Genomic DNA, 15,307 nt, shown 5'->3' on the forward strand with positions numbered 1-15,307 from the left:
GCAAAATAAAGGTGGTATTTCTGAGAGTTTTTGAATGTGGGAGAGGGAAACAGAATCCTCACTTTTTACATTGGATTTTCCCCTCCAAGTTTCTACGCTTTCTAACCAGAAGGATTTGAGAACAGATCAGCCCTGTAAACTGTGCTGAGAAAGAGCTTTCTGATTAAATATCCAAACTCGGGCCATCCTCTGGCACTGGCTTCCTCTTCCCTACCCCTGCTATGCCCAGAAATGTCCATGGCCTCGGTAGGCACTAGGCAGGGCTGCAGAACGACCTGTTTCCCAGTGCAATCCCGCAAGCAGATGCATCGGCACCATGGGGGGTGATAGTGCTCAGCCTTGCGCAGAGGAGGGAATGAGGCAGCAGGGAGCTGGGGACCAAAATTCCTTTATGCCGGTGTTGCTGCCAAAGGATTAATTTTGTAGAGGTGTGGCCCTGGGAGCAAGTCTTCTTTTGGTACCCTTCCATGTTGCTTTAACTCAAGACTTTGGGTATGGATTTAGCCCACAGAAAGAGGGACCTCGCTCTTATTTGGCCAAGTACAGGATATGTGAAGTGGAAGGTGCCATAGTCCAATCCTCTGACTGACATCGTGAGATTGACCTTCCTAAACTGCACGGGAATCACACTGTGTGTGCATTTTTAGCTTTGCAGTATATATGCCCCCAAGCCTACATCTGTGTTTAGTTCAAAGGTGAAATAAACCAAGATGTGCCCTGAGGCTAACTGGCACATACTGGCTGGATTCACCACACCACATAGCACTTGACCCTGCATCTCCTCTCGCCTTTTGTCATTGAATTTAGGAAGAAAAAAACACAAAGAAAAATAGTAGCAAAGTGTATGAAAAAAAGAGGTGGCTACGTTACAGCCATCCAGAGTATTTTTAAATAGCATAAAACCAAGAGTATGTGTGGCATGAGGGCATACAGGGGCCCCTGAGAGTGCAAAGCTCGGGGAGGTACTGCTGGATGACTCTGCTGGGTCCACCATGTGCACCATGTGCTACGTGTGTCAAATGTGGCACAATTGGCTCTAGCCATTTATATTCATATAAAAGGTTTGATGTGATTAAGAGTTTCTAATTTATATTTTCGTACATAGTTCTAGCCTGAATTCGCAGTGTTTTGTAGCTGCTCAGCAAAACAATCCCGGTGACTTTCTCTGATTTCAGAGGATCGTGATTCATCTCAGATTATGAGCAGGATTACATGTGAGTGGGATTTACAGTACTGAATATTATTTGGAGATGGGTTTGGAAATACCTTAAGAGGAGTTTCCTGGTTGTGCGTCAAGAATGTACACTAAGTACATAAACATGATCTTCTCCACTTTCACCCTTTTGCATGAAAACAATACAGCCTTTCAAACAATGTGTACTGGGAGATTATTGCACTTCTTGGGTGGCTCAAGTCTTTTACTCAGACACGTAGAATAAGTGATATGGCAAGACTTCCTAATGTTCCTAACAGCATTCACAGTTTTGTCACCAGAAATCTTCAGAAGGAAGCACATGAATTAAAAATGTTAGCATATCTCATTTGAAATTACATATTGTGTGAGAAAAACTTATTTTCAGCTGCAAACTGACAGCCTAGAGTATTTGTGTGCTTTTAAAGTTCTGCTAGGAACACAGGAAATATTTTCATTCCTAATGTACATTTTTTTTTATTCTGAGGGTTCAACGGTTTCAGTCTCCCAGACCATTTTAATATTTCTGGTGCGCTATCTTAGACAACACAAGGCCACACATGCTGCAGAAGTTCTGTCACTGTACTGAGGCTCTTTCTTACAGGTAGTAAATTACTGCTGCCACTCATTATCTCTGAACTGTCAGGAAACCAATTGGTGTATCTGGGTGAGATGATTCAAGTTCAATAAGAACAAATTCAAAGAATTCAGGAATTTTCTTGTTAAGTACAATAATTCATTAAGTATTATTTCAACCTCTAAAGCTGGGGTTTTTTTTCAGTTCTGTGAGGCATTGAGAGGCATCAGTACCAAAAAGACAATAATAAAAAATGTGTTATCTTTGCAGCAAGCTTATTCCCCAGGATTTGCAACCCAGTTTTTCAAGATATATGCAAGTACCTAAGGATACTTACCTGAAACTGGTCTCGCCAAGGTCTCATGTTTTCCTTATTGCTACATACAAAAAATACATTCCTTTGAAAAAAAGAAAATTAGCTTTTAACATAGCTTCTCTAGAAGCAGGTGCAAGAGTTAAATGGACATATGATTAATGTATGGCCAGGATAGCTTTCCAGTCATTCTCCGAAGGAAATGGTAGCTACATCTTTAATTATCCCAACCCAGATCCTCCAGTAGACATCCCTCCTGCATTTTGCTGGCATGACTTTAAAAGTAGGATGATGCTGCTCAGCCAGCCCTGTCTCCTGCCAGGCCATCTGAGCAGAGACACATCCCGTTTTGTTACAGGGAAAATAGCGTATGGCAAGAGGACAAGTTAGACAGCTGGGGATAGGAGCACCAACCATCATCTAGGCCCACAGGCTCCATTTGCACCAAAAAAAGTTGCATGGCTTCTATTTAAATCTGTTTTAAAATTGGTTTTGCAGGCAGCACAACTGCCTGATGGATATGCTTATTTCAGTAAAGTTTTAAACTGCTTCACTGGCACTGGTAAACTGGTTGAGAGAGAGAAACAACCTTCTGAAAAAAAATGAAGTGATTGATAGTTTTTCTTCTGTGGGAATTCCTAATATCATCTCACTGCAAGCTCAGGCAGGAGCTGGTGCTAGCGGTGGTGGGCTGAGCAGGGGCACACTGCAGATCTTGGTGGCACTTCACCATTACCTGTAAAATGGAACTGTGCCCTTGACTGGCTTTAATTCACTGCATCTTCTGACTTGGATAGCTTGGTTTCAAATACCATCTCTAGCATGTTGTAGAAGATGCTCTCGCAAACCCTGCTCCAGCAGTCTAAGAAGTTAGTGGTCCCTCCCTCCCCACTCCATCTCCCAACTGGAGACGGATATCCTCACAGCAGCGGGAGCAGAAGAAAAGGTTTGACAGTTGAGTGGAAACTGTCAAATGTTGGCATAAAAATACCTTCAGCCGCAGTTTTAGCTGAGCAGCCAACATCCTTCCAAATCAGCTTTGGCACAAGTGCTCCTGCAATGGAGGTAACCCCAGCTGAGGTTAAAGCTGTGTTCACACTCACTTTCTGTGAGGAGGAGGAAGAGGAGACAGAGGGAAAAGGAAAAGTGGACCTAGTAGTCCCCATTGGAGGACAGGCTGGTTAGCAGATACTTTTAGTCTGTTATGGCTCTGTCTGTTCTGGAAGATGACTTAATGAAGTATTTGCCTGAGCTTTTCCTTTAATAAGATTTTTTTTTATGTATAGTTCTTTAATTGACCTTAATATTTTTATTACATGGAGAATTGCTATATACAGTGAGTCAGATCAGTAGGAAAAAAATCTGAGATGAGTAAGGAATTGGCTAATGGGGATATGACAACAATTAGTGCTGAAAGCAGAAACGTTGGCTGGAGGGAAGTTACCAGAGAAATTCCTGTTGGTTGTGGGACCAATTCAGTATAACAGACCTTTGGAATAAAAGAACTGTACTAATGAAATATGCTGATGACCCAAAGCTTGGAGTTTTAATCAACAGAAAGGAGGATTAAGATATCCCTTTCTTAAGGGGAAGGAAGGAGCTGGATTATTTCGCAAATCAGACAAATGGAAGTAGTGCAATATGAGGAACAGAGTACCTAAGGAGGTGAGATCAAGAGTTTGGCTGTTTGGTTTAGAAAAACAAAGCCTGAGAGGATTTTATTACTACCTGTCTGGAGGATAAAAATCAGGGAATGCTTAGGACTGTTTCAGTTAAAGGGCTGTCTCAGTGTATAAACAGATGATCTGAAGGAGGACACATTCAGACTGGAAATTAGAAAAAATTTCTAACCGTCAGAGGAGCAAAATTTGGCACCAGCTTCCCAATGAGTGAAGTGGAGATGCTTACCTAGTTCTGCCTGTGCGCTTGGGTAGTTTACAGAAGGTTTTGCGTGATGTGGGCAGTAGGAGACTGGACTTGAGATGCAGAATTCAATGTTCTTTTTCCTGGCTGGGAATATCTGGAAAAAACCCCCGCTGACATTATCGTAAGTTCTGTTCATAAGCTACTCAAGCTGCTTACTTCAGATCATGATCTTCCCTCTTACTTCAGGTAATTTCATTAGGTTGCTAACAAAGCTGACGTTCGTTTATTGCTGGCTTTCAAAATTAACAGCCTGTTGCTCTGAACTGAGAAAGGTCGCACCTCTCTCAGCTGTTGTTGCAGGCTGTCAGCAGAGCTAGTTCAAACACTGTGCCACCAGCATGCAGTGAGTCAGAGCTTTGCAAGCGCTCTTTGCAGCTCAAAGGGCTAGGGATTTACCCAAGTTTCTATCAATAATCTCGTACTTACGAGATGAAAGATTCCCATTACAGGAAAATGTTCCAGGTGTCTGAGTATTGCGAACTAAGCCCGCGTGGCCACCTGGGCTCAGCAGGAGGCTGTTGGCACCGTCCCACTCGAGATGTGCTGACCCCTCTTCCTGTAGGGTGGAACATCAAAGACTTGTGACCTTCAAGCAGAGGCCTTGGATGTAGCCAGGTACTGCCAACTGCCATGACAGTAGAGAACAGCCAGTTAAAATAATGTGGATTAGGTCGGAGGGTATTTAGATCAGGCAAACAGCATGTTTGTTCTGTGCGATTTCCAGGACTGCTCACCAGAGAAGTTGCAAGTTCCTGTGTCTACCTGTGAGCACGATGGCTCAAAGAGGGGATAACAGAGCTTTGCTTATTTAGGAGCAAATTCTATTAGCCTTAGCTTTGTTCCTGAATTGATTTTTGTAATTTACTGACACAATAATCTGAGCCCTTTAGCTGTAGCTGGAACCATATCTCTGGGAACGCTGGTGAGCCACTGTTTCCTATGCAGCCCTTACCTGACCTCCATTCTGTATCTGTAGACCTCTTGTTGTATGGGAAAAAAAGTCTACAAGGGTGGTCTGTGGCTTTTTCCAAGGTTTTTCCAGTCTTTTGCGTAGAAGATGTGCTCTAATAGTGTTGTCATCCTAAAGATGATCCCCTTGGCTTTCCATTTTTATCATCATTTCCCTGCACCTCACACGGATAACTTCAAAAGGATTTTGCTTGGTCTGACAACTGTGCACCCCCACCTGTACCTAACAGTATCTCTGTGTGTGCACATGTGTGCATATGTGCTGACCACAATGTTTAGGAGAGCTTTTGGGCAGAGAAATCTTGTATGTTGCAATCAAAATATCCCTGGAGATGTATGCAATCCTGGTGCAATTCTTGATGGAGGTAAAGCCTGCTTTTTCCTCCTACCCATCCAGTGCAGTAGGTAGGCTATGAACAAGGCAGGCTGCTTGATATGCTGAGTGACAGCTATCCAGGGAGGTGGCATGACAGGCTGTTATTTCTCAGAAATGTCTATTCAGTGGAATATGTCACATTTCCAGCCTTTCACTTCATTTTAAAATGGAAAAAAGACAGAAATACAGTTTTTTTTATAAGATGGATGCTTATAATTCATGCACACCTCTAATTCTTGAGATTTTTCTAAGAACTGTAACATGAAAATTATTGTATTAGAAAAGATTTTGTTGACTGAAGAAAATGAAACATTCTTAACACTTCATGAGCTCTGTTGCCTACTACCTATGCAGCTCCATATCTATATTCACCTGAATGATGCTGTTGAAACTATACACAGTAATGCACCTTAAATAACCACAAATGAAATTAAATACCTTTCAAGTGGTTTAAGTAAATGGAAAGTTATTTTTCTTTTTTATAATTGATCTGGGACTCTAAATTAATGAACCATCTGTAAATTACATGTTTTCAAATTAAAATTGTGCATAGAATGAAAAGATGAGCACATTGAGAAATTTGTAATTTTTGTTTAAAACCTTTATTTAGGATTATTTGAGGGGGGGGGAGTAGTGTTTAAAAAAAACAATAATTTTCTGTTCAAGCCAACTTACTGATCACTCTGATGGTTCACTTCTCCATGTATTTCTGGTTACCTGCAGTCCTGGGCAAGGCCCAAGTCTGACTTCACTACTTATGCTCAAGATCATTCTGCTTCTGGGTTTCTCTAGACGTATACTGTTTCCTGACTGGGAACTTTGTCAGGGTAACAGTTGTGGATTTTTCTACAACTTTTTGAAGCATTCCCCAGCCTGAAATGAACTGCCATGTAATTGTGTAGCACCAGATTCAGTTAAATCCAGTGTTTTCCCTGCGCCTTGATCTCAGTGCCATACTTGTGGGTAAATGCAGATAAACTCCACATACCTGCTTCTGTGTTCACTGATGACTTCATATACTGGTGACTTTACTCATTTTTTAATTTACTGCTCCAAGACTTGCTGGGCAGGCCCACATAGACCCAGTGGGTCTGATGCTTTCAGGAAATGCCGGATTTATTGCATCTGCTCTAAGCAGGGGGTATACACATATCCTGGCTTGTGCAATAACATTCTTCACAGTTGTTTCTCGGTACAAGTGGACTTGTTTTGAGTAAGACCCTGGTTTGCAATGGGATGTTCTTGGAAATTACTGAACTTCCTGGGACACTTTACTGGACAAGTTACATTATCAAGGTAAAACCAAACGATGTATTCTGTCTGTTATGAAAGCAGTTATCAGCCAGGCTTCACATGTGCTTCCAGCTGCATTATCACCTTTACTATTGCCTCTTTCTCTGCGCAGTAAAGGAGTCGTGTTCTTACTCATCACCCCCTCTGACATGTTAAGTAAATGAAACAGCAGCAAAGTGTACACAGTGTGGATACCATAGCTTAGAAGATTTTAGCTTCAGCATTTGTGAAGTCATCACTGACATCACTGCTGCTGTGGGTTATTTTTGTGCATGTGCACATATGATATGGCAATCCTAGTGATTAGTGGGCTATTAGCAAAGAAGGATTTTGCTCCAAATGCTCCCTTGAGCATTGTCGTAAATGCATCTCTGTTCTAAGGAAAGAAAGAAAGAAAGGACCTGATGAGGCAGACTGAGCTTTGCTGTGCAACCTTAACAACTGTTTTATAGCTAGCAGCTTTATTAAGTTGCTCTGAACTTCTCTGATTTTTCTCTGTAGCTTTTAAGCCCTTCTGATAACTGACAGTTGGTGATGGCTCTCTTAGAATAACTGGAGTGATTTGGCTGTAGAAATATACTTATTTGCTGTGGGAGAGGCAGAGACATTCTGTTGCAACAAAACTGTGTAGGACCCAGTACATCGTGACGCTCAGTGCTGCTGGTATGTGAGTGATCAATTAATGCTTAATAAGAAACTAGCAAAGACCATGCATTATAAGAAACAGCCCTAAAGTTGTTGTTACAGTTTTACAAAGCAACAAAAACTGTGAAGTTTATTCTGCGTGCAGATAGGTGCCTGAAATTTCTTTGTAGCTGTCACTCTTCATTCCTGCTCTGACAGCTGTAGGTTCAAGATAAATACAGAGTTTCTCCTTGAAGGGGAGAAAAACTTAAAGAAGGATGACAAAGGGTTTGGGGATCCATAGTTGGTTTACTGTGAGGAGAAACACAGGATTAGACCAGATATTAGGTCTGTTCTATCCAGTATTCAACGCACTTTAAATAGCAGCCAGCACTGAGAGCCCCCCATGATGGTGTTAGACACCTGAGCAGGCAGGTGTGGGTTAATGATTTGTACTGTATCAGTATGCTCAGTGATAGATTTGGTTAAACCCTAGAGCATTAGATCTAATATTGCTTCCAATTCTTTTAACTATTGTTTATATTAATGCTGGACATGCGTGTTGCACGTCCAGTCCTTTTTCTTGTTTTGTTGTTTACCTCAACGACTTATTGTGGAAGTGGACTATAGAATCTAGGTAATTAGGCACAGAATTTTCCTTCCCAATTCAGATATTTAATTTTGTAATACATTGCAGCTCAAGCCAACCTCCCTGCAGCCCCCCCCCCATAAAAAAAACCAAACCAAAGGAAATGCATGCATATACAAGTATTGCTAGTCTAACAATAACAGAAACGAAGATGCTATACAATACTTCACCTCAAAGCATCTCTGTAGGAAATAGTGCTGCAGCATTGTACCAACAATGTAGCAAAGCTCAACGCAGTGCCTTAGGGACCTCAAGGAAATAGTGCTGCAGCATTGTACTGACAATGTACCAAAGCTCAATGTAGTGCCTTAGGGACCTAGTTTATTTTAAAATGAATCCAGTTTCACTTATTCTCCCTCTTATACTCATGAGCACCAATGTTCATGTGTCCCAGTAGTCTGTCTAGTGTTCAGGCATGAAGATGTTTGCATCCAGGTGGCCTGGTCAGGTTTCCTTGCCATGACAGATAGATTGTCTCCTGGGTTCTTCATAACTTGGTGACACCATGTGCTGGTTTCTGACAGGGATTATGCTCTGTTCTCCTCCTCCCTTGAGCCGCCAGGATCTACTCACTGTCCTTTGTCTCCTGATCTGGGACCCCTGTCTGAGAAGTGAGTGTCCTGAAGATGCTCAGGGACCTTGGTGATGGGCTAGCCAAGATGCCACCACCACCTGCCATTCTCACAGCCCTTCCTCTTCTTCTCCTGTGCCAGACATTCGCTTCCATTCCCCATCTGTACAGGTCTTAACTTAACCTATTACAGTTCTGTGTGCCTCAAAATACCAGCCTGTCTGCAGTAAGGCGTCCAGTAAGGCACTGAGGGATGCTGTCACTCTGTGCAGTTGTGTTATTGAAAAGCAGTGATATAGTCAAGGTGCATTAAGACTGAGAGTGGGACAGCACAATCCTCTTGCGATGCTGGTGCAGACAGCCGGTATGAAGGATGCAAACTCATGATGCTGCGTTTGTGTCAGCACAGTGGTGTGCAACCCTTAGGACAGTCAAGCTCAAGCTTTGATTATACATTTCACCTTAGATTTCTCATTGTTCACCTTCCTGACTGATCAGCATTCATTTCCAACCTGTAAATGCAACTTCAGTGTTTTCCTATTTTCTGTATTCAGTGCCGTTGTTTCATTGCTGTTATGTTTGCAGAAGTTGCTGTTGTGTTTATGAGGGTACACAACCGGAGTTGCTCAGAGCCCACGAGCCTGGCTTTACTTCTGGCAGCACAGGTAGCGGTACGTTAATGGGCCCTGTTGCATTTCTCCAGTTGCTGTTACAACATGTGAAACATGACATGAAATGGATTATTTTTCTGCAAAAAAGGATTAGGTTGCCTTGTACACAACATGGCATCTGGAGAGCTTATTCATAATACACAAAACTAAAAAGCCCTTTCCTTTTGTTTATAAAACAGCCACACATTTACTTCCTATCTGTATGATAATAGTGCCTGGATGATGCTCAGCAAAATCAAGGCCATAGCATAGCAAATGATGCAACATTTCAGAAACAAAACCTCACTAACATAGCAGAGCTCTATGGGAGGGGAGGTAGTTTTATTTTAAAACAAAACCAATTTCACTCACTTTCACCCACTCTCTCGTACCCATATACACAAAACCACCAAGACCATGTCTCCAAGTGGTTTGTCTGGCATTCAGTCACCAAGTCCCAAGTGATCCGGCCAGGATTACAAATGTCAAGGGATGCAGGTGAGTCCTCATCACCTCTCTTGGGGCCTTAACGATTGTGACCATTCTCTGGTTTTGGATGTGACATTTGTATCTTGTAGGAACTGACAGGTATTGTGAGCTTTTGGCTCTCCATCCTGCCCGACCTCCATGAGTTGTCAGTAACACTGCTGATTTACTCACTGTCTTTTGTCTCCTTGTGTGGGTGTCTTCTGTCTTCAACTCTGGCCTTCATATCTTCTCACCTCAGCAGCCCACCCTCATGGACTGAAGGGCAGTCTTTTCTTGATAATGTTAGGCTGAGAGAAGGATAGCCAAAATCATCATAAAAGCCACTTAAACAGTAAAAGTTCAGTGACTTAGTTGCTCCCTATTTGTAATTATGTATGCATAATTTTAAAAGACCTAGCAATACTGATTAAATATTCTTTAAAATATTTGGCCTAATAGTACCTTAATGAGGTGCAGATATTATTTACCTTGTTTTACAGAAGAGGAAATGAAGCCATTACCCCAAACTAGGGGTACCAAAGTCTTGGTACCCTTGCCCACCATGGCACCTGAAACTAAACAGCATTTATCATGAGGGTTTCTTGCTCAAGCAATAGCATCACAAACATCACTGGAGTGTTTGTAATGTCTCTTACTTTAGTGGGATTAGGCAATCAAATTCTGCTTAATTTTTTTTAAGACTAGCTTGTATATTTTAGTTATGTTAATAGGTCCAAAATTGTAGTCTGACTGGTAGGGATATCTCTTGGGGCACGATTGAGACTTTATCTCAAAGGGGAGAAAGGGAAAACAGAGTTTTCCTAGGTTAAAACCTGGTAATGAATTAAATGAGGTAGAATAAAAAGATTTTTTAAAAAGAAAAAAAGATACATTGAAAATATTTCTGCCTCTTGCTCTTAAATGCACTACACCAAAATCCATCATGATATTTTAATACAGCTTTTATTAATCGGGAAATTACCCGTTTTATACCAACATGCTTAAAGCGGCAATGATTGTAAAGCTGCATGTTATTTTATAGTAGTATGTGTACCTTTGTTTGTTTGTTTTGAGAAAATATTAGAAGTCTGAAAGCTATTACAAGGGGGTTGTTCTACTCTTGTGGCCTGATCAGGTGAACCTCAAAGACAGCTTCGGGGGAGAGGTCCTGAAAGTTACTTCATAATTATCTGTATTTCCAGGCAGCAAAATAATTTATTGGACTTATATAGGGAAGAAGATTGGTCTTATAGCTTTTTATATACTTATCTTGGGTGCTGTCACAACACTGTAAAGAAAATGTAAATTCTTTGTAGTCTCCCTTGCTTATTCCAAGGAGAGAGTTCATCACTGTGTAGACAAAAGCCAGCAGAGCTAATTCCTGGTGTCAGACTCCACCTGGTCATGCGTTCTTCCTTTTACAACTGGGCTGATGGTAATGCCAATGTGTATCTGGTTGCAGTAGGATGAGGAGCAAGACTTGGGAGAGCAGGCAGTGTTGCCCAGGCTGTGGTTGTGGGTGTCAGGACATGCAGTGGCTCCCAGGTAATCTTTGCTGCTCAGGGTGGAACGATCATTCCCTCGGGACACAGCGTTTGCAGCAGCGTGTCCAGCTCAGGATGCAGCTCTGGAGAAATGTGATGAGTGCTGTAACTTAGTGCAGCCCAATATGTGAGTCCCCAGGAAGCACAGAGGTAATTTAAAATCATCCTTATCCATTGAACCCCCTTTCTCTTTCTCCGTCGGCAGCTTTGGAGCATTCTGCAATATTTATTATTTTCCTTTGGTCAAGTGTTTGATTTATATTTGTAAAAATATGTTTTATGGTGCAACATCGAATTGCACTGAAAAAATCTAGGCCAAAGTAATGGTGTGGTTTTAAAACTAAGCACTCTGAAGTTGGATGGCTGAAGATGTTACTACCCACAAGGCCTGCTAGAAGGATACCACCCCCTGACCAGCTCTGCTGGGAGAGCAGTCTCTGTGATTATTTCCTAGCCCACTTTTACCAAAAATCATCTGGATTAGTCAAAGAAGTTTTCCTGGTGGCACAGAGAGATATTCTTAATTTAAAAAAAAAAAAGTTCCTCTATACACATCCACCTGCCCTTGTGTTTCCTCAGCTTTGCTTGTAGAGCCAGGTTAGCCAAAAGCCAGGGATTAAGTTAGCTTGAATCATTCGGGCATGAGTTGGGAAGTCCTTGGCCGAGCAAGTGAGCCCGCGGGCCTGAAGGGGCTACCACCTCCTGGAGAGGGGCTGTGAAGGACCACTTGGGAGGGGTAACCTCTTCCTCCAGAGCAGCCCAATCCAGAGTCCTCCTGAAATGCACCCGCTGCCTTATGCCTGGTCCCCACTCGATCAGTTTTTACTGGACTATACTGATTTAGAAAGGGTGTTTTGACACACCTGGTGTGAATGCGTTAACCTCTAAGTTCTACAAATAGTCACACCTGTCCAGAAACTGGGTGCACAGGTCACGCCTCAGGCAGTATCTTTCTAATTATAATTTGAAGCACTTGTGTGTCTGTGCTCTATATCAGTGTCTTCAGTCAATTTTTTTCTAAGGATTGAGTGCACAGTGTTTTTGAGGCAATTATGACTGTGTTATCGCTATGGAAATGTCAGACTGATACATTAACTGAAACATTTAGAAAGCAAAGAACTATTTTAATTTGCTAGTGATAAAGCCATCACTTTTGTTGAAGAGAGTCATGTCCTCTGCGAACGTGCAAGTGCTGGTACCCGTGACCCCCTTCTCCTCAGCATCCTTATTCTGTCCTCTCCTGCCTACATGTCTCCTGTCCCTGCACCCTCCGGTCACTCCATCCATCGGATCCTATGAGCAGCAGTTTTCCTTTGGGGGCCAGCTCCCTCTGCGAACCCACAGAGGGAATGGCAGGAACCTTATTTGGACTTCCCAGGGGGGAACAAGTTGCTGAGGCTGCTTCTGGACTAGCTTGCAGCTGTATTTATTAGTCTATACCTTTTTTTTTTTTTTGGAAGAGCAATACACAGCAACAAAATGGTCAACCTTAAACTTGCACAATATCTTTTACAACTATGGTTACACTCTGATCTTTTGAGAAATCTACTGTACATCCTTTCTCTTTGTGCAGTGTCTTTCATTTCTGTGCATGGGAGCACCGCCCATGGGTGTCATTGGGACCCAGTCCATCCCCAGCTTATGCTCTGTGCACCTCTGCAGCTGCTCCTCTAGTTCATAGTCTCTGAGCAGGGAGAACAGCACTACTGTTTGCAAGGTCTGAAATGTTTTATTCTCTGTGTTGGTCGTTGGCTAAGCACACATCAAGGTAGCCTTTTGGAAAGACTGGAAAAATCTGTATGCCCACTGACTGTTCCTAGTGGGCAAAGTTAAATCTTCTCAGCTTCTGAATAAGAGTTTCCATGGAAAGTTCACTGTGATCTGGCTGATAGGCTTGGCTGGTATAACTTTAGCATGTTAGCCTGCATTTCTGAAGCAAACAAATATGGTACGTATATGCTGAAGTAACTAACATGAATCTCCTCCTGAAGAAGCAAGTGTATTGAGCAAAAACTTTGTATGAAAGACCCAGTATGTGTTCAGAATTCCAAGACTGTGCCACGTTAGAAATCCTGCTTTTGTTAGGTTAACACGTTCATGTAATCATCAGCACGAATTTGGAAACCCTTGCAGGAGAGCTGATGGAACAAGAAAGCCACACAATGAAAAGCTGTACAAAAACTGCTGCTCTGGAAGTGGGTTTTTACTGCATCTTTAAGCACTGCTTGCTTTGTGAAGGTGGCTGTGTCCAAATTACACTTAACAGCTCTGCTTTCTGTGTTTTGTGCTCACTGGTAATGATTTCTTAGTGATTACTTCTTGCCTACTTTAAGCTCTAAAGTATGTTCTTGCTGCCATTGCATCCACAGACCTAGCGCAGCAACCGGGACGTGTGCTGTGCTCTGTCAGACACGCTCGGCAGGGCTCACCTCTGAGTTTTATGGTAAGAGACATTGGAGGATGCTCTCCTTGCAGAGACGATGCAATCCCAGAAGATGGAGTGGCAGTGAAATATGACTTGAGAAGAAAAAAGCCTGGCGTTTCAGATCCCATGTTTAATTTGGGAGCTGGCAGTTAGCAAAAGCACCCATTAGCTTGGAAACTGAACAAATGTGTTATGATAATTAGTGAGAAAGAAAGAATATGGGACCCCTGAATACCATTTTAATTAAAATCATTTTTCAGAGAAGAACAGCATTTTAAACGCATGCTATCTTGGCAGCCCTGAGAGGAATATTAGTAGTAATATGAACTAGAAACTCTGACAGTCACCTTTGGAGAAAGAACAGCTTAAACTGCTGGGCACAGTCAGATATGCCCTTTCCAGATCCATGGGGAGCTGTAATGAAGTTACTGCCCTGCTCCCAAAAGTTACTGATTTCTCAGCTGAGTAATTGAAGACGTGAGCATTTACACTTCGCTGTGATAAAATGAGTTTGCTTAAATCCCCCAGCTGAGGGGGTGCTGATTTCCTGAGGTGAGGTAGCTAACAGCTGTGGCCAGTAGCTTTTAAACAGCTCTCACCTGACTGCTTGTAATTGCCTAATTATAGTTCGAGTCAATTAAAAATATACTGCTACTTAAACTGTCATTAACTCCTGTTGGAGTTGGGGCTGCTGCCTTCAAAATCAACTTTTTTAAATAACAAAAAAAATTGCATTCCTTTTATTCTCAAACACTGCTAAATCTTTTTCCATAAATTGCAATATTGTACGTTAAGGCAGAGCAAACAGTGCTAAAATGTGGAAAATACTGGCATCCAGAACCAAGATCCTAGGGCAGCTTCTCTTTCATTTGTTTCATCAAAAATTGGCAAGTGTATGAAAGAAAATATTTATCTTTGTTGTTTGTGATTCCAAGGGCCCCCTTGTCTACTCCTCTGGACTTTTTCTTCGTTTTTGCTGTCAGTCATCAAGGCTTTGCTGGCTGACTAGTTGCTGGGGTGGTTTTGCTTCTCCTTTCCAGGGGCCCCTGACTCAGGAGCCTCCAGCTTTAAAGTGTCAGTGCTAGTAGGAAGCCTAAACTTAAACAACATCAGTTTTGTCATGTCTTTGTCCAAAGGCACCCTGACAGCTCAGAGGCTTCTCCGCTCATTTGCTATGTAGTGACCTGCCCTAAAACCTAGATGTTTGGTTTATGTCAGTATTGGTAAAATAAATCCATGCATGTTTATCCAATACAATCTTGTTATACTTTAATAATAATTTCTGCTTTCCCAGTGTTCTCAAGACTGTTGATACTGTGGAAAGTCACTGATATGACGTGGCAAGGTGGTGAGAATTACACTGTGAGAAAACCCTGTAAACATATAAAAACTGTCATCTGTGTACAAACACACACAAACTTCATATCCATTGCCTTTTGTTAGCTGAAGGCTTGGGTTGTGCAGTTATACTCCTCAAAGAATGTTTGTGTCATTGTTTAAATACGTATATATATGTACATATATATTTGCGTGTATAAACCCAGCCTTTTGACTTGCAGCGTACTTTGAGATGACAACAGCTATGAAGGTTTAAAAACTGCATAAGCCGTAGCATTCAACTCTTTCATAATCGTGCATTCAAGTTGCATCTCAGAAATGCTGCTAGCTCGTGGTTGCTGAGAAGTCCTGGATGAATCATTGCTGTCAGCAGCAGGGCAGTCCAGGTTGGG

The 15,307-nt window shown here is 42.1% G+C and overlaps 1 protein-coding gene across 3 annotated transcripts in view; it reads left to right on the top strand.

The window, feature by feature from the left end:
* ARHGAP6 (Rho GTPase activating protein 6) overlaps window positions 1-15,307 on the top strand; it is a 339,527-nt gene that overhangs the window by 121,361 nt on the left and 202,859 nt on the right. Inside the window, exon 1 of one of the 3 annotated variants that reach the window (XM_072849493.1) lies at window positions 6,632-6,649. The exons of the other annotated variants lie outside the window; for them this stretch is intronic. The gene's annotated coding sequence lies outside the window, so the exon portion shown is untranslated. Of the gene's footprint in view, window positions 1-6,631; window positions 6,650-15,307 lie in introns of those variants that run through there. 3 annotated transcript variants of the gene reach the window in all.

This window comes from Ciconia boyciana, chromosome 1 (assembly GCF_034638445.1).
Source record: "Ciconia boyciana chromosome 1, ASM3463844v1, whole genome shotgun sequence".
NCBI lineage: Eukaryota > Metazoa > Chordata > Aves > Ciconiiformes > Ciconiidae > Ciconia > Ciconia boyciana.